The following is a 20604-nucleotide window of genomic DNA, read 5'->3' on the forward strand; positions in this document are numbered from 1 at the left end:
TCAGTGCACCATGCACATTGAACTTTTGAGTAGTCAGTTTTCCACCGAGCGCTCTAAAGTGGCTTTCATCATCAGCCTATTAGAGGGTAGAGCCCTGGCCTGGGCCACGCCACTGTGGGACCGTGATGATCCTGTTGCTGCCAATCTCCGGGCCTTCCTATTCGAGTTCGCTCCGTCTTTGAGGAACCTGCCCGTGCTTCTTCGGCCGAGACTGCTCTCCTCAACCTCTCTCAAGGCAGCTCCTCTGTCGGTGACTACGCCATCCAGTTCCGCACCCTGGCAGCTGAATTGGACTGGAACGAGGCCGCCCTGTTGGCCACCTTCAAGAAGGGCCTGTCTAGTCGAGTGAGAGACGTGCTCGCTGCCCGAGACCTGCCTACCTCCCTGAACGAACTCATTCTACTGGCCACCCGAGTTGATACTCGTTTTTTCGGAGAGGGAGGAGGAGGTTCGGCATGAACATTTACTAACCCATTCCCGTCGCCACCCCCAGCTGGCGCCGGTTTTCCAGAATCCTGACCTTTCGATGTCCCAGCCCTCTCCTGAGATTCCTATGCAGGTGGAACGGGCTCACCTGACGCCTGATGAAAGAATCCGGCGCCTGGAGCAGAATCTCTGTCTCTATTGCGGTGGTTCCGATCACTTCCGGCTGGGATGTTCCCTACGTCCCCAAACATCCGGAGGACGCTCGCACCTAGGTCCGGTGGGACAGGTGTCCCTAGGTGCGAATGCCACCATTCCAAGTCTGTCTATGCCTGTTTTCCATCCGGACTCCCTCAGGACAAAATCATCAGACTACTGCCTTCCTCGATTCTGGCTCAGCAGGCAGTTTTATTGCGGCAACATTGGTCCAAAGATGGCGGCTACCCGTGACCCGACTAGCCAGGCCCCTGACTATCTCCTCGGTCACGGGCGAAATTCTTACCGACCGTGTGTACTACCAGACCGCATCTTTAGTCCTCCAGGTGGGTCCTTCACATCAAGAAGAGATATCCTTCTACGTTCTGCCCCATTCTTCCCCCGCGGTCCTCCTGGGACTCCCGTGGCTACAAGAACATGCCCCTCAGCTGGACTGGAGAACCGGGGAGATTCTCAGTTGGGGTCAGGACTGTTCCCACCAGTGTCTCAAGTCACCTCAGACCAAGTGTATTTTGTCATTTCCTGTCCCGGCCAAGCCTCTATCCGGCCTACCGGCAGAAGACCAAGACTCGGCGGATGCCTTCTCTGCCGAGGTGTACCCTCTCCCCGTACCCAAGACTAAGGTCGTGTCCTCTCACCACCGGAAGAACTTACAGAAGGTCCCTTGCCACGTTATACCGCCTGATCGCCTAGTACCAGTCGTCACCTCCACTCTTCAGAGAGTACCCCCCGGAAAGACTCACGTTCACCCTGCGCTTCGAAGAGGTATTTTGAACTGGGGACATTCCTCGTTGGAGGCCGGGCACCCGGGAGTCCGTAAGACCGGCCAACGGATCTCTCGCCACTACTGGTGGCCCAGCCTATCCCAAGATGTCAAAGACTTTGTGGCTTCCTGTGCCATTTGCAGGCAAGAAAGAGGGGGAGGCCAAAGGGGGGGGGTACTGTTACGGCCGCGGCGGCGTCCCGCGTTCCGGGCCGCCGCCGCGACCGCTACCTGCCCTATGCAGCAGCCGGTGTCCATAGTCGGGGACCCGGCGCTGCTGTCACCTCGGCCCCGGGGGGCGCCTCACCTCTCCACGCTCCTGTCTCCCGCTGTGCCGGCCGGCGCGCGCGTCCCCGCCTCCTAGGGCGCGCGCGCGCCGGCTGTCTCAGATTTAAAGGGGCAGTGCGCTCCTAATTGGTAGTTGCACCCAATCACTCCCCTATAAATCCCAGCATGCCCTGTCCTTAGTGTTGGAGCCTCTACATGCTTCCCATAGCGTTTGGCCCAGCCCCCTGTTGTTCCTGAGTCCTATCTGTTACCTGGTCCCAGTCCCTGTTCCTGAGTCCTATCCGTTACCCGGTCCCTAGTCCCTGTTCCTGGTTCCTGTTTCCCTGTCACTCCATCTGTTCCTGCGTTCAGCCTGTCACGTGCGCTCTCACCTGCAGACCTTTGCCAGTGCCATCTCCTGCCTACTGCTCCTGCCACGCCTCGCCTGCCGTCACCAGCAACCAAGCCAGGGGTAGCGACCTGGGGGTCGCCTGCCGCAGCAAGTCCATCCCGCCTTGCGGCGGGCTCTGGTGAAAACCAGCGGCCCCTTAGACTCCGCTCCCTGGTGAGGTTTGTGCCAGTGCTGGTGCCGGTCCAGTGGATCCACTACTCCAGGCGTTACAGTAACACAATGAAACTGCAATGTGTGAACACAGCCTAGATGTTCTGCAATAGATTTGGGCAGGGTGGGGGACAGCTGAGGGAAAGCAATGCATTCTGGAACCTGTAGTACTGTGTACAACTGATAAACCAGGAAGTGCAGAAACACAAAACAAAACAAACCCCCCCAAAACAAATGGATTTTTGGTAGTTTCAAAACTGGAAAATGGATGGTCCGAACCTGCCGAGGTTCGGGTTCGTACGAACCATAACTCTCGGCAATGATTCCCGCTGTCTGCCCACTCCGTGGAGAGGGTGGATACAGCCGGAAGACCGCCTTGAAAACTGGGATACAGCCTATGGCTATGACTGTATCCCAGTTTTCCAGGCGGTCCTCCGGCTGTATCCACACGCTGAACGGAGCGGGCAGACAGCCGAATCATTGCCGAGAGTTCAGGTTCGTAAGAACCCGAACCTCGGTAGGTTTGGACCATCCCTACTGCAGAGGTCCCTTTATATGTTTTGGCCTCATTGCAATATTCAAAAAAGGTGCCCACTGCACTACACTTTTTCTTAAACTTGGGAAGGGGGGGAGGGGGGACACAGATCCGATTGCAAAAAGGAGAGTTGAAGCAGATGAGTACAATGACTTTTTTAGGGTAAGGAATTATTCCCTATCGAGTTTCGTTCTAATTACACAGTAGTAGAATTAAAGCAATTTCTAGTTCGATCCTTAATATGAGGAAGGAGCAGTCTAGCAGTCTGATAATGGGTGACCCAAGTTTCTTTTTGCAGGGATGCCTCCACCCAATCCATCTTAGATAGAAAAGTGAGTTTCTCTAAAAAGATGTACAGGGTAGGGGCATGAGGTACCAACCAGGTTTGTAAAATAGTTTTCCTGACTGCCACAGAAATGCAGAACAGTAAGCAGTTGGATTTAGGAGAAAGAAACGTGTTGGTGTTGGGAAGCTGGCCTAAGAGGGCCCAAGCTAGCTGTAAGGGAAAGTTATGGGGGAAGTATGTAGTGGTAAAAAGGTGGGTTCTGTGCCAGAACGCAATCTCAAAGATAGTAGAAGTGGTCAGCAGTGGATGCTTTTCTAGATATAATATAATATTACAAGTTATGGGCAGTAGAGTTCAAGTGATAGGACATTGATCCAGGGAATTATTCTGATATTGGTGTCGGGAAGGAATTTTTCTTCCTGTGATGGGGCAATTGGAATCTGCCTTATGAGGGTTTTTGCCTTACTCTGGAAGTTATAGCACAAGCCTGGAGGACAGATATGGCTGCACAATGATTTAGTGTAGGGACTCATGTGTATCAGAGACCTGCACGTGGTACATGAGGCAATATGGTTTGATCAAATTATATACGAACTTCTGATGTTGGTTTTTAATGTAGCTGAACAGGCTTTCGTATCAACCATGAGTGTGATGTGCAGCCATTTCTGTGCTCCAGGCTTGTGCACAGTAGAGTTATAGGTTGAACTTGATGGACTCTTTTTTTTTTTTTTTTAACCTTATTAAAGGGGTTATCCAGCGCTACAAAAAAAATGGCCACTTTCCCCCCTCTTTTGTCTCCAGTTTGGGTGGGGTTTTGAAACTCAGTTCCACTGAAGTAAATGGAGCTTAATTGCAAACCACACCTGAACTGGAGACAACAGTAGGGGGAAAAGTGGCCATGTTTTTGTAGCGCTGGATAACCCCTGCAATAGAGATGAGCAAATTGCTTTGTTTGATCAGCGTTCCGTTCATCAAGCCGCCAGCCTTACAGCGCTGCTACACTCCCTGCTACTCCTCCCAAGGTGGCGGAAAAAGCTGGATCCAATCCTGGGAAACTTCTCCCACTTTCAAAGGATTGGACCCAGCTTTTCCCTGGCACCTGGGGCAGAGCAGCAGGGAAGGGAACAGCGCTAACAAGCCGGCGGCCTGGAGAGCGGAGCGCAGATCAAACAAAGTGCTTTGCTTCATTTACATCTGTGATTTGCTCATCTCTACTTATTAACTGTATAACTATGAAAGAGCCAGTGAAGAGTGTCAGTGTCACCAGCCTGCTCCGCTGTGTAATTCTATTGAATCCACCCCCCAGCCTTGCTGATTGATAAGCAGTGCTCTACAAATCTATTCTCTCTCACACATGGTATGTTACAATGGTGGCCTAATGACAGATTTGCTTTGGTGATTGTTTTTCTACTCTGTATAGTATAAAATAATCCTAAAATTTTGCAGTTTTCAGCCAGGCCTAGACATTTCTACATGTTGTGTACAGCTCACTTTCCAGCAGTGCCCTCCTTATCATGACAGACAGGAGTACAGTGAAAGGTGATACTAGTGTCACTGTCCTGGTCATCCAGTGAACTTTATTGGTGACAGTACACTACACAAGTATGACACACAAAGGACACTACATTCTGCTCCTCCTGTAATAGTATACAAAGACTACATTGCATCCCTCCCCCAGTATAAAACATAGAAAATATTTCTGATGTATATCCTACATTCTGCTCATCTATGGTATATCCTACGAACAGGCCATTCTGTCCTTACTGCAGTACAATGGGATATGAACACATAGGTATGCATCACCTATCAAATAAAGGAATGCTTGCATACATGAAAGAATAGCTACTCACAAAGACCGAAGGCAATCATGCATAAAACACCACACATCTCATACTGCTGACTGATAAAAAAATTGTACATTGTACACACAAAAAATACTGAATAAAATGGCCCAGATATCCTAAGGTGTCTGAGCCAGAGTTGTGACAAAAAAAAAAAAAAAAAAAAAAAAAAAGCTGCACACAGGACTTTTCTCCACATTTATTATGTGTATCAGATAATATAAGAATAGTATGGAACAACAAGAACAAATGTAAAGTGCTAATGAAATATATAGAAAAAATGAAGTACCCAACGTGGGGGCCAAACCCCATGTGTATTGCAGAGTGGCTTCATCAAGAGTGATGGAATTCTCTCTCCCTCTCTATTACATATATATATATATATATATATATATATATATACACACACACACACACATCATACAATACATAATCAGCATAATGAGGTAGGACAACCCGCTAAACTGTACGCACTAGTGTTATGACGCACCACAAGCAGTGGCGTAGCTACCAGGGTCGCAGTGGTCGCCACTGCGACCCGGCCCGCTATGAGGGGGGGCCCGCGAGGGCCCCCCCTTGCCACTGCACTGCTCACCCCTTAAATTACTCTTGTGACCGCAAGCATTGATTTGCTTGCGGTCACAAGAGCGTGCTCGTCCGGGCCCCCAGCTGATGCGCGGCTGCCGGGGGTGTCCCGTCCTATCCCCGGCAGCGCGGCGCATCAGTGAGCTGCTTGGGGCCCTGACTTCCGGCACAGGAAGCGCACGTCAGAGACGCTTCCTGTGTCAGAAGTCCCATCCCCGGCGTACAGGGAGCTCACTGATGCGCCGCACTGCCGGGGATAGGATGGGACACCCCCGGCAGCCGCGCATCAGCTGGGGGCCCGGACGAGCCTGAAGAAGAAGAGGATCGCCGGGGGAGCAGGTTGTCAGGTGAGTTTGTGTGTTGTTTTTTTAAATACTGCTTAGCATAGAGGAAAGGAGGGGGCATTTATAATGGGGGGAAGAGAAGGGGGGGCATCTATAATGGGAAGGAGAGGGGGGGCATCTATATTGGGGGGAAGAGAAGGGGGGCATCTATAATGGGGGAAAGAGAACAGGGGGGCATCTATAATGGGGGAGAGGGGGCATCTATAGGGGGGAAAGAGAACGGGGGCATCTATAATGGGGGGGAGAGGGGGGCATCTATAATGGGGGGGAGAGGGGGGCATCTATAATGGGGGGGAGAGGGGGGCATCTATAGGGGGGAAAGAGAACGGGGGCATCTATAATGGGGGGAGAGGGGGGCATCTATAATGGGGGAAAGAGAACAGGGGGGCATCTATAATGGGGGAAAGAGAACAGGGGGGCATCTATAATGGGGGAGAGGGGGACATCTATAAGGGGGGAAAGAACAGGGGGGCATCTATAATGGGGGGAGAGGGGGGGCATCTATAATGGGGGGAGAGGGGGGCATCTATAATGGGGGGAGAGGGGGGGGCATCTATAATGGGGGAGAGGGGGGCATCTATAAGGGAGGAAAGAGAACAGGAGGGCATCTATAAGGGGGGAAGAGAAGAGGGGGCATCTATAATGGGGGAGAAGAGGGGCCATCTTCAAGGGGGGGGAGAGGGGGCCATCTATAATGGGGGGAGAGGGGGCATCTATAATGGGGGAGAGGGGGGCATCTATAATGGGGGAGAGGGGGGCATCTATAATGGGGGTAGAGGGGTTCATCTATAAGGGGAGGGGGGCATCTATAATGGGGGGGGTAGAGGGGGCATCTATAATCGGGGTAGAGGGGGTCATCAGTAAGGGGAGGGGGAGAGGGGGCCATCTATAAGGGAAGGGGGGTGCAACATGCAGTGGGGGCCATCTATATATACTATACCTACTAAATGAGGGTGTAAAGGGGACAGTACAGATGTGCAGTGTGTATAGAGATGAGGATGGTGTCAGTGTGAGGAGACTAATATGTCTGTCTGGCAGATTCTGTGGATTTGTGGCTCAGAGAAGTTCTCATAACGGCCCAGGGCAGATGGAGAAGAAGATGAAAAGGAAAGAACTCCGATCAGAGAAGACGTCCCCTGTGAGTCACCTGATATATCTGCGCTGTAATGTATATGGTGTATACAACCTGTGTGCAGCTGCTTCCACCTCTATATGAGTGTATGAGGTGATAGTGATCTGTGTACAGTGGATCTTATTCAGTAGCAGCAGTGGTGGTATTAGTCAGTATGTGGTGGTAATATTTGTTACTTGTTATCTGGTACTGTGTTTTATTGGTCTCAGTATACTGGTTTTGGTCAGTAACAATATGGTGGTGATGGTTGTGGTGTGGCGTTAATATTTGCCCCTTGTATACTTGTATTATTGGCAATATTGGTCTCAGTATACAGTAACAGTATGGCGGTAATATATATGGTGATAATATTTTCACTTCCTATATGCTGGTGTTATTGGTAATATCTGTCTTGGAGTGTATATATATATATATATATATATATATATATATATATATATATATATATATATATATATATATATATATATATATTGTAGACATGTCACTGGAGAAGTATTTGAGGGGAGGTACATCTCACCCAGGCTAAGGCATATGGTGAGATGGTGAATCCAGGTGAGATCTGTCACTCAGCAGTGTTATGCTGCTGAGGGTTTTTTTTCCATGTTCCGGGCCTGGATTTACTGGAATGGTGGGTAGGTTGGTAGTGGGACCTGCCATTCCCCTCCCCCGGTCCAGTTCGGGTGTTGCAGGCAGGTGTGCCTTGTTAAGCCTGCAGCAGGTAAAAGCTCCACAGAGCTAGAGGGATTTGCTCTCAGCCCGGGTGAACAGCCTGCATGCTGTGTTTCCTGGGAGCAAGGAGTTCTATCACTGCTGGGGCCTATTCACACTCCACGATACCGCCTATGGAAGTGACAGTTAGGTGACCTGTGTTAGTAAGTGCCCAGACGGGCAAGACCTTTTTGTTTTGTTTTATTATCAATGCATGGTGTTGCTGTATTTATGTTGCTGGACCGTTTATGCTACAAATAAACACCAAAGCGGTTTTAAGTCCAAGTTTGCTGCCTGAACTGTGTCCTAACACACCATTCCCCCGGGAAGATCCTTACAATTGGTGCTGCGGAGCGGGCAAAACGGTTGCTAGGGGCAACGGTGTGCATCAACTTGGCTACAGCTGCTTATGTCCTGGGTGAAGGCTGCTGCTTCACTCCAAAAACAGCCAAGCAACATGGAGGAGATGATGAAGCAGTTAATGCAAGTGAGTTTGCAGCAACAACAGGCTCTGACAGACGCTAACCTGCGCCATGAGCAGGCTAATAGGCTGCAACAACAGGCTCTATCAGATGCTAACCTGCGCCATGAACAGACAATGGCTGCACAACAGAGACTTATTGAGCACCTGATAGCAAAGCAGGAGGCGTCTGCAGGTGCTAATCCCCAGCTGGTGGCCACAGCCACGCCAGAGACTTTGTCTGTGAAAAGAGCCGTGCAGCGTGCGCTGCAAAAGATGACTGCTGATGATGATATTGAGGCCTACTTAACTGTCTTTGAGCGGGTGGCTGAGCGAGAGAAGTTACCCTCCACTGAGTGGCCAGAAGTGATTGCGCCTTATTTAACAGGCGAACCTCAAAAGGCCTATTATGACCTCAGTGAGCAAGAGGTCAAAGACTATCCTCGGCTAAAAGCAGAGATACTCGCCCGACTAGGAGTTACTGCTGCTGTTCGTGCCCGGAGGGTCCGCAACTGGAGCTACAGTCTGGACAAGTCAGCGAGGTCCCAGATGTACGACCTGATCCATTTGGCAAGAAAGTGGTTGGAGCCAGACACCTCTACTCCTGCCCAGATCCTAGAGAGGGTCGTGATGGATCGCTACCTCCGTGCCCTTCCTGCTGATCTACAACGCTGGGTGGGACAAGGCGACCCTAGGAGTGCCAACGAACTCGTCAGCCTTGTGGAGAGGTTCCAGGCGACCGAGGACTACCTCCGTGATGTTCCTGCAGCACCTTCACCTCCCCGGAGTGCCAGATCTGTGCCTTCAGCTGGTAAGAGACTTCCATCTATTGGGGGAGTGTGGAGGGGTGCTGATAGAGGGAAGAGCGCTCAGGAGGTAACTCAGGGGCAAAAGACTGGTGATGGTCCCCGGTGGCTAAGTGGCCCTAAAAAGGACTCCCTGCCAAGGAGACCAGGCCCTATCCAGTGCTGGAGATGCCATGAGACGGGACATGTGTCTGCCCATTGCCCTCTTACCTCTGAGCCCATGGAGTGTGACGCTAGCCGGCGTCAGTCGCTATTTGCGGAACCGTCTCTTGTTGCGGTCACTGGACTAGAGACTGAACCGCAAGTCTGCCACATTACTGTCAATAACTTCCCTGTTAAGGCGTTGCTGGACTCAGGAAGCCTTGTCACCTTGGTGCATGCCAGCCTGGTGACTGGGGACTTTGTGCCAAAAAGACATATGAGTGTGGTATGCATACATGGTGATACAAAGGTTTACCCTATAGTACTGGCTAATGTCGGGACTGAACTAGGCACTGTACAATATGAAGTGGGTGTGGTTAAAAACCTTATGCATAATGTGATATTGGGGCGTGATTTTCCATTGTTCTGGGCTTTATGGGGAAAACAACAATCCCCTAAAAGGAGTGAGGATACCCTAAGTCTATTGCATTACCCACGGTAATTGATAAAAATGTACAGGATGAAAATGCTTTTCCTTTGCAGGTCCTGGCTGGTGAGGATGAGGCTCCTCCTACTGAGCAGAATGTTCCAGACTTAGAGGTGTCTAGGGATAATTTTGGTACTGCACAGTTGCAGGACCCCACTCTCAAAAATGCGAGAGAGCAGGTCACTGTTATGAATGGGGTACCTCAGGAACCAGAAGCTGAGAAAAAGTTTCCACATTTTTCTATGACTAACGATCTCTACTATAGAGTCACTAAAATTAATGATGAGGTTGTGGAACAGCTTCTGGTGCCTAAGTCGTACCGGCATCAGGTACTCGACATGGCCCATAATCATGTCCTTGGGGGCCACTTGGGGACGGATAAAACGCAGGAGAGAGTCCTCCAGAGGTTTTATTGGCCTGCGATTTATGCTGATATAAAAAAATACTGTGAGTCGTGCCCCACATGTCAGCTTAGCGCCCCAGTGTCGCATTTCCGCAGCCCGTTGGTTTCGCTCCCCATCATAGAGGTACCTTTTGACCGCATTGCAATGGACTTGGTGGGTCCCATTGTAAAGTCGGCAAGGGGACACCAGTACATTTTGGTGGTCTTAGACTACGCAACCCGCTATCCTGAGGCTGTACCCCTAAGAAACACTGCGTCTAAAACAATTGCCCGTGAGTTGTTTTATATGTTTTCCAGAGTGGGGATCCCCAAAGAAATCTTGACCGACCAAGGTACTCCGTTTATGTCAAAGGTAATGAAGGACCTGTGCAAACTGTTTAAAATCTCACACCTTCGTACCTCTGTATATCACCCACCGACGGACGGGTTAGTGGAGAGGTTTAATAAAACCCTGAAACATATGTTAAAGAAAGTAGTGGAAAAAGATGGTCGGGATTGGGATCACTTACTACCTTACCTAATGTTTGCTATTAGGGAAGTGCCCCAATCATCCACAGGGTTCTCTCCCTTCGAATTAGTCTATGGTCGTCACCCTAGGGGTTTGTTGGATATAGCGAAAGAGACATGGGAAAGTGAGTCCACCCCATACAAGAGTGTTATAGAGCATGTAGCACAAATGCAGGACCGTATAGCCACTGTAATGCCCCTAGTAAGGGAACACCTCCAGAGGGCGCAAGAGGGCCAAAGTAGAATTTACAATCGTTCTGCGAGAATCAGGACATTTAGCCCTGGTGACCGGGTACTCATACTTGTTCCCACAGTAGAAAGCAAATTCTTAGCAAAGTGGCAGGGTCCCTATGAAATTGTAGAGAAGATCAGTGAGGTCAACTACAAGGTACACCAACCAGGTAGAAGGAAGCCTTTCCAAGTTTATCACATAAACTTGATCAAGCCCTGGAAAGACAGGGAATCCATGGTGGCGACAAAGCCTGTTGGTCATCGGTCACCACCAATCCCTCCGGTCAGGATTGGTGACACCCTGTCAGTATCCCAGAAGCAGGAAGCTAAGGAATTCCTGCAGAAAAATAAAGACAAGTTTTCTGACCTCCCAGGGCGTACGCATCTCATTAGTCATCATATTGAAACTGAGCCTAGAAGCAGAGTAAACCTTAAGCCCTATAGGATACCAGAAGCACGGAGGGAGGCGGTATCCTCTGAGGTAAAACGTATGCTGGACCTAGGAGTCATTGAGGTGTCCCAGAGCGAGTGGTCCAGCCCGATTGTGTTAATCCCAAAGCCCAATGGAACTTGGAGGTTCTGTAATGATTTTAGAAAGTTAAATGAGATCTCCAAGTTCGATGCCTACCCCATGCCCAGGGTAGATGAGTTGATCGAAAGGATGGGTAATGCCAGGTACATAACTACCCTCTATCTCACTAAGGGCTACTGGCAGATCCCCCTCACTCCTAAGGCTAGAGAGAAGACCGCATTCTCCACCCCTGATGGGCTCTTCCAATATGTAGTGATGCCATTCGGGTTACATGGAGCCCCTGCCACTTTTCAGAGGTTGATGGACTTGATCCTGCAACCACATCGGGACTACTCTGCTGCCTACCTCGATGATGTGGTCATTTTTAGCCCTGATTGGGAAAGTCACCTCTGTAAGGTCCAGGCGGTATTAGATGCCATAAGTGATGCGGGGTTAACCATCAATGCAGAGAAGTGTGCACTAGCCTTAGAGGAGGCCAAATACCTGGGATACATTATTGGGAGGGGGTTAGTGAAACCACAATTGAATAAAATTGAGGCAATACAGAATTGGCCCAAACCCCTCACAAAGAAACAGGTCAGAGCTTTCCTGGGTATTACGGGCTATTACCGTAGGTTCGTGCCAAACTTTGCCACAGTTGCAGCCCCGCTAACTGACCTGACAAAGGGTGCGAAGTCCGCAATGGTGACATGGACTCCAGAGGCCGAGAAGGCTTTTCAAAGCCTTAAATCTGCCTTGTGTCAACAACCCGTACTAGTTACCCCTGACTTTAGGCAAGAATTTCTGGTCCAGACAGATGCCTCCAACACAGGGTTAGGTGCCGTCCTCTCACAGGTCGTGAATGGCGAGGAGCACCCAGTGATGTACTTAAGCAGGAAGCTATCCCCGGCCGAGAAAAACTACGCCATTGTTGAGCGAGAGTGTCTGGCAGTGAAATGGGCCCTAGAGTCCCTGAGGTACTACCTGCTAGGCAGAAAATTTAAGCTAGTGACCGACCATGCCCCCCTAACATGGATGAAGGTTAACAAGGAGAAAAATGTGAGGGTAACTAGATGGTTTCTGTCCCTCCAAAACTTTTATTTCACGGTGGAACACAGGCCAGGAAAGTTACAGGCAAATGCTGATGCCCTATCAAGGGTACACTGTCTGTGGGGACAGAATGCTCAGCCCTCCGGTCTGAAAAAGAGGGGGGGGATATGTAGACATGTCACTGGAGAAGTATTTGAGGGGAGGTACATCTCACCCAGGCTAAGGCATATGGTGAGATGGTGAATCCAGGTGAGATCTGTCACTCAGCAGTGTTATGCTGCTGAGGGTTTTTTTTTCCATGTTCCGGGCCTGGATTTACTGGAATGGTGGGTAGGTTGGTAGTGGGACCTGCCATTCCCCTCCCCCGGTCCAGTTCGGGTGTTGCAGGCAGGTGTGCCTTGTTAAGCCTGCAGCAGGTAAAAGCTCCACAGAGCTAGAGGGAATTGCTCTCAGCCAGGGTGAACAGCCTGCATGCTGTGTTTCCTGGGAGCAAGGAGTTCTATCACTGCTGGGGCCTATTCACACTCCACGATACCGCCTATGGAAGTGACAGTTAGGTGACCTGTGTTAGTAAGTGCCCAGACGGGCAAGACCTTTTTGTTTTGTTTTATTATCAATGCACGGTGTTGCTGTATTTATGTTGCTGGACCGTTTATGCTACAAATAAACACCAAAGCGGTTTTAAGTCCAAGTTTGCTGCCTGAACTGTGTCCTAACACACCATTCCCCCGGGAAGATCCTTACAATATATTATATATATATATATATATATATATATATATATATATATATATATATATGTATTTACATACACACACACACACACATACACCTACCAGTAGCATCACTTGGTCGTGAAAGGGGGGGGGGCCCCAAGTTGACCTCTCGCACCAGGGCCCAGGAGACATTAGCTACGCCCCTGACCACAAGTTATCATCAGCAAAGTCCCACATAGCGCAGGCTGGTGCCCAGTACATATGGTGGATGAAATGTGATTAACCTGTGCTACAGTGGCTTTACTGGTGACTAGAGACGAGCGAACCGGGTTCGGGTTCGAGTCCATCTGAACCCGAACGTTCGGTATTTGATTAGCAGTGGCTGCTGAACTTGGATAAAGCTCTAAGGTTGTCTGGAAAACATGGATACAGCCAATGACTATATCCATGTTTTCCACATAGCCTTAGGGCTTTATCCAAGTTCAGCAGCCACCGCTAATCAAATGCCGAACGTTCGGGTTCGGATCGACTCGAGCATGCTCCAGGTTCGCTCATCTCTACTGGTGACACAATAGCTTGTGGTTTGGCAAAACTCGGATAGAGTATGGTATTTTCCAGCATTTTTCATGCTTGTCTAGAGGTTTGTCCAGTGGCTGGGGCCAGGGTCGTGCACACAGGGCCAGACCTGATATATATATTTTTTAGGGTGCCTTCACAGGTACCGTATCGCTGCGAGTTTCTCACACATAAATACACAGTGATACTGATTGCTATCAAGTCAATGTATGTCTATTCTCGCTGCGTGTTTAATGCGATTTTTACATGCGAGTTTTGATTGTCATATGATTTTTACAGGCGAGTTCAACACCACAAAAAATGCAGCTACTTTTATGCGAGTTTGATGCGAGTTTTGTGCGAGAAATAAGCAGCGATACGGTACGTGTGAAGGCACCCTTAATATCCTATTTTGTACATGTCATTTCCTGCCATTCCTGTACTGTTCATGACGTCAGAGGCTTAGCCTTCAATAGCGATTTCTGAAATATTGTGTTTACTCTCTGTAATAGGAGATCTTTTAGGAGGTCTTTTATACATAAATGCTTTTCTCTCTTTGCTTTCGATAGGTGGTGCCCACCACTATGTAAATATTGCAGACACTACATCCTACTCCTACTGGAAAATAACCTACAGACAGGACACTACATTCTGCTCCTACTGTAGGATAAGCCACAGACAGGACACTACATTCTGCTCCTACTGTAGGATAAGCCACAGACAGGACACTACATTCTGCTCCTACTGTAGGATAAGCCACAGACAGGACACTACATTCTGCTCCTACTGTAGGATAAGCCACAGACAGGACAATACATTCTGCTCCCACTGCAGTATTACAGACAGGACACTACATTCTGCTCCCACTGCAGTATTACAGACAGGACACTACATTCTGCTCCCACTGCAGTATTACAGACAGGACACTACATTCTGCTCCCACTGCAGTATTACAGACAGGACACTACATTCTGCTCCCACTGCAGTATTACAGACAGGACACTACATTCTGCTCCCACTGCAGTATTACAGACAGGACACTACATTCTGCTCCCACTGCAGTATTACAGACAGGACACTACACTCCTCCTGTAAAACAACACACAGACCAGACAATAACAGCTCTTCCTCCAGTGTTATTAATCAAGCAGTCCAGACACTACATCCTGCTCACCCAGCACGACACCCACATCAGGACTACACTGCCCTCCATGTCGCTCAACAGAAGAGGACACTACACTGCACTACATCTCGTTATACATTACCTTCTTCTTTAAAGGGACATAACACTATAGTGTACCCCTCTACCCCTGTAGTACATCCCACAGTCAGGACACTACATTCTGCTCCTCCTCCAGCAGCACATATCACACACACAGGACACCGCACTCCACTCCTCCTGCAGCAGCAGCCCCGTTACCTGTCACCTCCTCTTTGTTATCCTGCACTTCCTGTCTCTGCGCTGTGTTCCTGGAGGCAGTTGGTAACGTTATCTGCCTGGCCACACCCCCTCACCCTCAGTAGTCAGCTCTTTCATTTTCTGCTATGCGGTTCCCAAATATGGACTGCGTGACGTCATGTTGTTCCCCTAGTTATAGTGACCTGGAGCTCTAGCTCTGTCCTCAAGGTATGGGAGCGGCAGCCATTTTCTCGTGGTCCATATCCTCCCTAGAAATAGAGGAAAGGCTGGATTTTTATATAGCTGTAAATATTTGGAGACAGTCTAGTCTATGTTGGTGCATACAATACTTATGTAAATCTTGGCGAATATTCCATAGATTACTTTTTCAGGAATACTGACAGTCTATGAGCTGCTTGGAGGCATGCAATGTGATAAGAGATACAGGAGGATGTGAATGGCTGCTCGCATGGTGGGCTTCCTAGATAGCACAAAATTAGCGCCATCCCTATCTCTAAAGCATCACGCACACCTCCAGTAAATTTAAATTTCTGGACCCATAGACTTCTATTGTGCACGGACACCCTTCAGTATTTTTCCTGAAGGGTGTCCATTCTGGAAAGGAGGTCAGGGAATTATAGAACCTGGCCTATTTTCATCCAGAAATCAGGCACAGATGACCCTATAAAAGTCTATGGGAGCATTCGTAATTCCAGACAGTCTAGAAAAGTCTATGCACATCTGGAAACTGTCCAGAATTCTGGATAGGCTGCTAGCCAGGTAGGCCAGCCTCACCACTTGGGCAAGTACCACCAGATGCTGCATCTGACCCTTTAACTGTATGCGCTTCTAATCAGGAGTGCATACAGTTAAAGGGGTATTCCCCCCAAGAGCAAAAATAATTAAATGCTCCCAAACCTAGCTGAGTTCCAGAGTTCCAAGTTTTTCTAAAAGATGGTCTATTATCAAGATGGGAAACTACATTTCCCATCATGCAATGCTTATGTCTGATGATTGTGTAGCAGAGCTGAGATGCTGTTGAGGATGCAGCAGAGCTAAGATGGTGATACGGATATAGCAGAGCTGAGATGCTGTTGAGGATGTAGCAGAGCTGAGTTGGTGATACGGATATAGCAGAGCTGAGTTGGTGATACGGATATAGCAGAGCTGAGATGGTGATACGGATATAGCAGAGCTGAGTTGGTGATACGGATATAGCAGAGCTGAGATGGTGATACGGATATAGCAGAGCTGAGATGGTAATATGGATATAGCAGAGCTGAGATGGTGATACGGATATAGCAGAGCTGAGATGGTGTTGAGGATGTAGCAGAGCTGAGATGGTGATACGGCTATAGCAGAGCTGAGATGGTGTTGAAGATGTAGCAGAGCTGAGATGGTGTTGAAGATGTAGCAGAGCTGAGTTGATGTTGAAGATGTAGCAGAGCTGAGTTGATGTTGAAGATGTAGCAGAGCTGAGTTGATGTTGAAGATGTAGCAGAGCTGAGTTGGTGTTGGGGATGTAGCAGAGCTGAGATGGTGTTGAAGATGTAGCAGTGCTGAGTTGGTGTTGAAGATGTAGCAGAGCTGAGTTGGTGTTGAAGATGTAGCAGAGCTGAGTTGGTGTTGGGGATGTAGCAGAGCTGAGTTGGTGTTGGGGATGTAGCAGAGCTGAGTTGGTGTTGGGGATGTAGCAGAGCTGAGATGGTGATACGGATATAGCAGAGCTGAGATGGTGATACGGATATAGCAGAGCTGAGTTGGTGTTGGGGATATAGCACAGCTGAGTTGGTGTTGGGGATGTAGTAGAGCTGAGTTGGTGTTGGGGATGTAGCAGAGCTGAGTTGGTGTTGAAGGATGTAGCAGAGCTGAGATGGTGTTGGGGATGTAGCAGAGCTGAGTTGGTGTTGGGGATGTAGCAGAGCTGAGTTGGTGTTGGGGATGTAGCAGAACTAAGTTGGGGATGTAGCAGAGCTTTGTTGGTGTTGAAGATGTAGCAGAGCTGAGTTGGTGTTGGGGATGTAGCAGAACTGAGTTGGTGACGTAGCAAAGCTGAGTTGGTGTTGGGAATGTAGCAGAGCTGAGTTGGTGTTGGGAATGTAGCAGAGCTGAGTTGGTGTTGGGGATGTAGCAGAGCTGAGTTGGTGTTGGGGATGTAGCAGAGCTGAGTTGGGGATGTAGCAGAGCTGAGTTGGTGTTGGGGATGTAGCAGAGCTGAGTTGGTGTTCAAGATGTAGCCTGCGGTATTGCCCGACACCAACCCCCCCCCCCACCTGCGGCCATCACCATCCCCGTCTCACCCGTGGCAGCATGTTACTCCCCCCGCCCCGAGTCTCACCCGCTGAGTTGGTGTTGGGGATATAGCAGAGGTGAGTTGGTGTTGGGGATGTAGCAGAGCTGAGTTGGTGTTGGGGATGTAGCAGAGCTGAGTTGGTGTTGAAGATGTAGCAGAGCTGAGTTGGTGTTGAAGATGTAGCAGAGCTGAGTTGGTGTTGGAGATGTAGCAGAGCTGAGTTGGTGTTGGGGATGTAGCAGAGCTGAGTTGGTGTTGGGGATGTAGCAGAGCTGAGTTGGTGTTGGGGATGTAGCAGAGCTAAGATGGTGATACGGATATAGCAGAGCTGAGTTGGTGTTGAAGATGTAGCAGAGCTGAGTTGGTGTTGAAGATGTAGCAGAGCTGAGTTGGTGTTGGGGATGTTGCAGAGCTGAGTTGGTGTTGGGGATGTTGCAGAGCTGAGTTGGTGTTGGGGATGTAGCAGAGCTGAGTTGGTGTTGGGGATGTAGCAGAGCTGAGTTGGTGTTGAAGATGTAGCAGAGCTGAGTTGGTGTTGAAGATGTAGCAGAGCTGAGTTGGTGTTGGGGATGTAGCAGAGCTGAGTTGGTGTTGGGGATGTAGCAGAGCTGAGTTGGTGTTGGGGATGTAGCAGAGCTGAGTTGGTGTTGGGGATGTAGCAGAGCTGAGTTGGTGTTGGGGATGTAGCAGAGCTGAGTTGGTGTTGGGGATGTATCAGAGCTGAGATGGTGATACGGATATAGCAGAGCTGAGTTGGTGTTGAAGATGTAGCAGAGCTGAGTTGGTGTTGGGGATGTAGCAGAGCTGAGTTGGTGTTGGGGATGTTGCAGAGCTGAGTTGGTGTTGGGGATGTAGCAGAGCTGACTTGGTGTTGAAGATGTAGCTGAGTTGGTGTTGAAGATGTATCAGAGCTGAGATGGTGATACGGATATAGCAGAGCTGAGTTGGTGTTGGGGATATAGCAGAGCTGAGTTGGTGTTGAAGATGTAGCTGAGTTGGTGTTGGGGATGTAGCAGAGCTGAGTTGGTGTTGGGGATGTAGCAGAAATAAGTTGGGGATGTAGCAGAGCTTTGTTGGTGTTGGGGATATAGCAGAGCTGAGTTGGTGTTGGGGATGTAGCAGAGCTGAGTTGGTGTTGGGGATGTAGCAGAGCTGAGTTGGTGTTGGGAATGTAGCAGAGCTGAGTTGGTGTTGGGGATGTAGCAGAGCTGAGTTGGTGTTGAAGATGTAGCAGAGCTGAGATGGTGTTGGGGATGTAGCAGAGGTGAGTTGGTGTTGGGGATGTAGCAGAGGTGAGTTGGTGTTGGGGATGTAGCAGAGCTGAGTTGGTGTTGGGGATGTAGCAGAGCTGAGTTGGTGTTGGGGATGTAGCAGAGGCGAGTTGGTGTTGGGGATGTAGGAGAGCTGAGTGGGTGTTCAAGATGTAGCCTGCGGCATTGCCCGACCCCCAACCCCCCCCCCCACCTGCGGCCATCACCATCCCGGTCTCACCTGTGGCAGCATGTTACTCCCCCCGCCCCCAGTCTCACCCGCTGAGTTGGTGTTGGGGATATAGCAGAGCTGAGTTGGTGTTGAAGATGTAGCAGAGCTGAGTTGGTGTTGAAGATGTAGCAGAGCTGAGTTGGTGTTGAAGATGTAGCAGAGCTGAGTTGGTGTTGAAGATGTAGCAGAGCTGAGATGGTGTTGGGGATGTAGCAGAGCTGAGTTGGTGTTGGGGATGTAGCAGAGCTGAGTTGGTGTTGGGGATGTAGCAGAGCTGAGTTGGTGTTGAAGATGTAGCAGAGCTGAGTTGGTGTTGAAGATGTAGCAGAGCTGAGATGGTGTTGAAGATGTAGCAGAGCTGAGTTGGTGTTGGGGATGTAGCAGAGCTGAGTTGGTGTTGGGGATGTAGCAGAGCTGAGTTGGTGTTGGGGATGTAGCAGAGCTGAGTTGGTGTTGGGGATGTAGCAGAGCTGAGTTGGTGTTGGGGATGTAGCAGAGCTGAGTTGGTGTTGGGGATGTAGCAGAGCTGAGTTGGTGTTGGGGATGTAGCAGAGCTGAGTTGGTGTTGGGGATGTAGCAGAGCTGAGTTGGTGTTGGGGATGTAGCAGAGCTGAGTTGGTGTTGGGGATGTAGCAGAGCTGAGTTGGTGTTGGGGATGTAGCAGAGCTGAGTTGGTGTTGGGGATGTAGCAGAGCTGAGTTGGTGTTGGGGATGTAGCAGAGCTGAGTTGGTGTTGGGGATGTAGCAGAGCTGAGTTGGTGTTGGGGATGTAGCAGAGCTGAGTTGGTGTTGGGGATGTAGCAGAGCTGAGTTGGTGTTGGGGATGTAGCAGAGCTGAGTTGGTGTTGGGGATGTAGCAGAGCTGAGTTGGTGTTGGGGATGTAGCAGAGCTGAGTTGGTGTTGGGGATGTAGCAGAGCTGAGTTGGTGTTGGGGATGTAGCAGAGCTGAGTTGGTGTTGGGGATGTAGCAGAGCTGAGTTGGTGTTGGGGATGTAGCAGAGGTGAGTTGGTGTTGGGGATGTAGCAGAGGTGAGTTGGTGTTGGGGATGTAGCAGAGGTGAGTTGGTGTTGGGGATGTAGCAGAGCTGAGTTGGTGTTGGGGATGTAGCAGAGCTGAGTTGGTGTTGGGGATGTAGCAGAGCTGAGTTGGTGTTGGGGATGTAGCAGAGCTGAGTTGGTGTTGGGGATGTAGCAGAGCTGAGTTGGGGATGTAGCAGAGCTGAGTTGGGGATGTAGCAGAGCTGAGTTGGGGATGTAGCAGAGCTGAGTTGGGGATGTAGCAGAGCTGAGTTGGGGATGTAGCAGAGCTGAGTTGGTGTTGGGGATGTAGCAGAGCTGAGTTGGTGTTGGGGATGTAGCAGAGCTAAATTGGGGATGTAGCAGAGCTGAGTTGGTGTTGGGGATGTAGCAGAGGTGAGTTGGTGTTCAAGATGTAGCCTGCGGCATTGCCGGACCCCCAACCCCCCCCCCCCCCCACCTGTGGCCATCACCATCCCGGTCTCACCCGTGGCAGCATGTTACTCCCCCCGCCCCCAGTCTCACCCGCGGGACGTTCCCTCCCCCCGTCTCACTTGCGGCAGCACCCGACCCCCCCCACCCCGTCTCACCTGCGGCCATCACCACCCCGGCCTCACCCATGGCACACGTTCCTCCCCCCCTCTCACCCGCGGTAGCACCATCCCAGTCTCCCTGCTCTTCCGAGGCCTCCCGCAGCTCAGTGATGCTACTGAGCTGCGGGAGGCCTCGGAAGAGCAGGGAGCCTGGGATGGTGCTACCGCGGGTGAGAGGGGGGGGGGGGGGAACGTGTGCCATGGGTGAGGCCGGGGTGGTGATGGCCGCCCGTTAGACGGGGTGGGGGGGTCGGGTGCTGCCGCGGGTGAGAGGGGGGGGGGGCATG

General features: G+C 50.2%; 1 protein-coding gene across 1 annotated transcript in view; it reads right to left on the reverse strand.

Moving 5' to 3' along the window:
• The window catches only part of LOC138799479 (gastrula zinc finger protein XlCGF53.1-like), a 36843-nt gene extending 21758 nt beyond the window's left edge, over positions 1-15085 (reverse strand). The window contains exon 1 of the mRNA XM_069980716.1: positions 14953-15085. The gene's annotated coding sequence lies outside the window, so the exon portion shown is untranslated. The remainder of the gene's footprint in view (positions 1-14952) is intronic.
• Positions 15086-20604: the final 5519 nt, after the last annotated feature.

This window comes from Dendropsophus ebraccatus, chromosome 8, assembly GCF_027789765.1.
Source record: "Dendropsophus ebraccatus isolate aDenEbr1 chromosome 8, aDenEbr1.pat, whole genome shotgun sequence".
Lineage (NCBI taxonomy): Eukaryota > Metazoa > Chordata > Amphibia > Anura > Hylidae > Dendropsophus > Dendropsophus ebraccatus.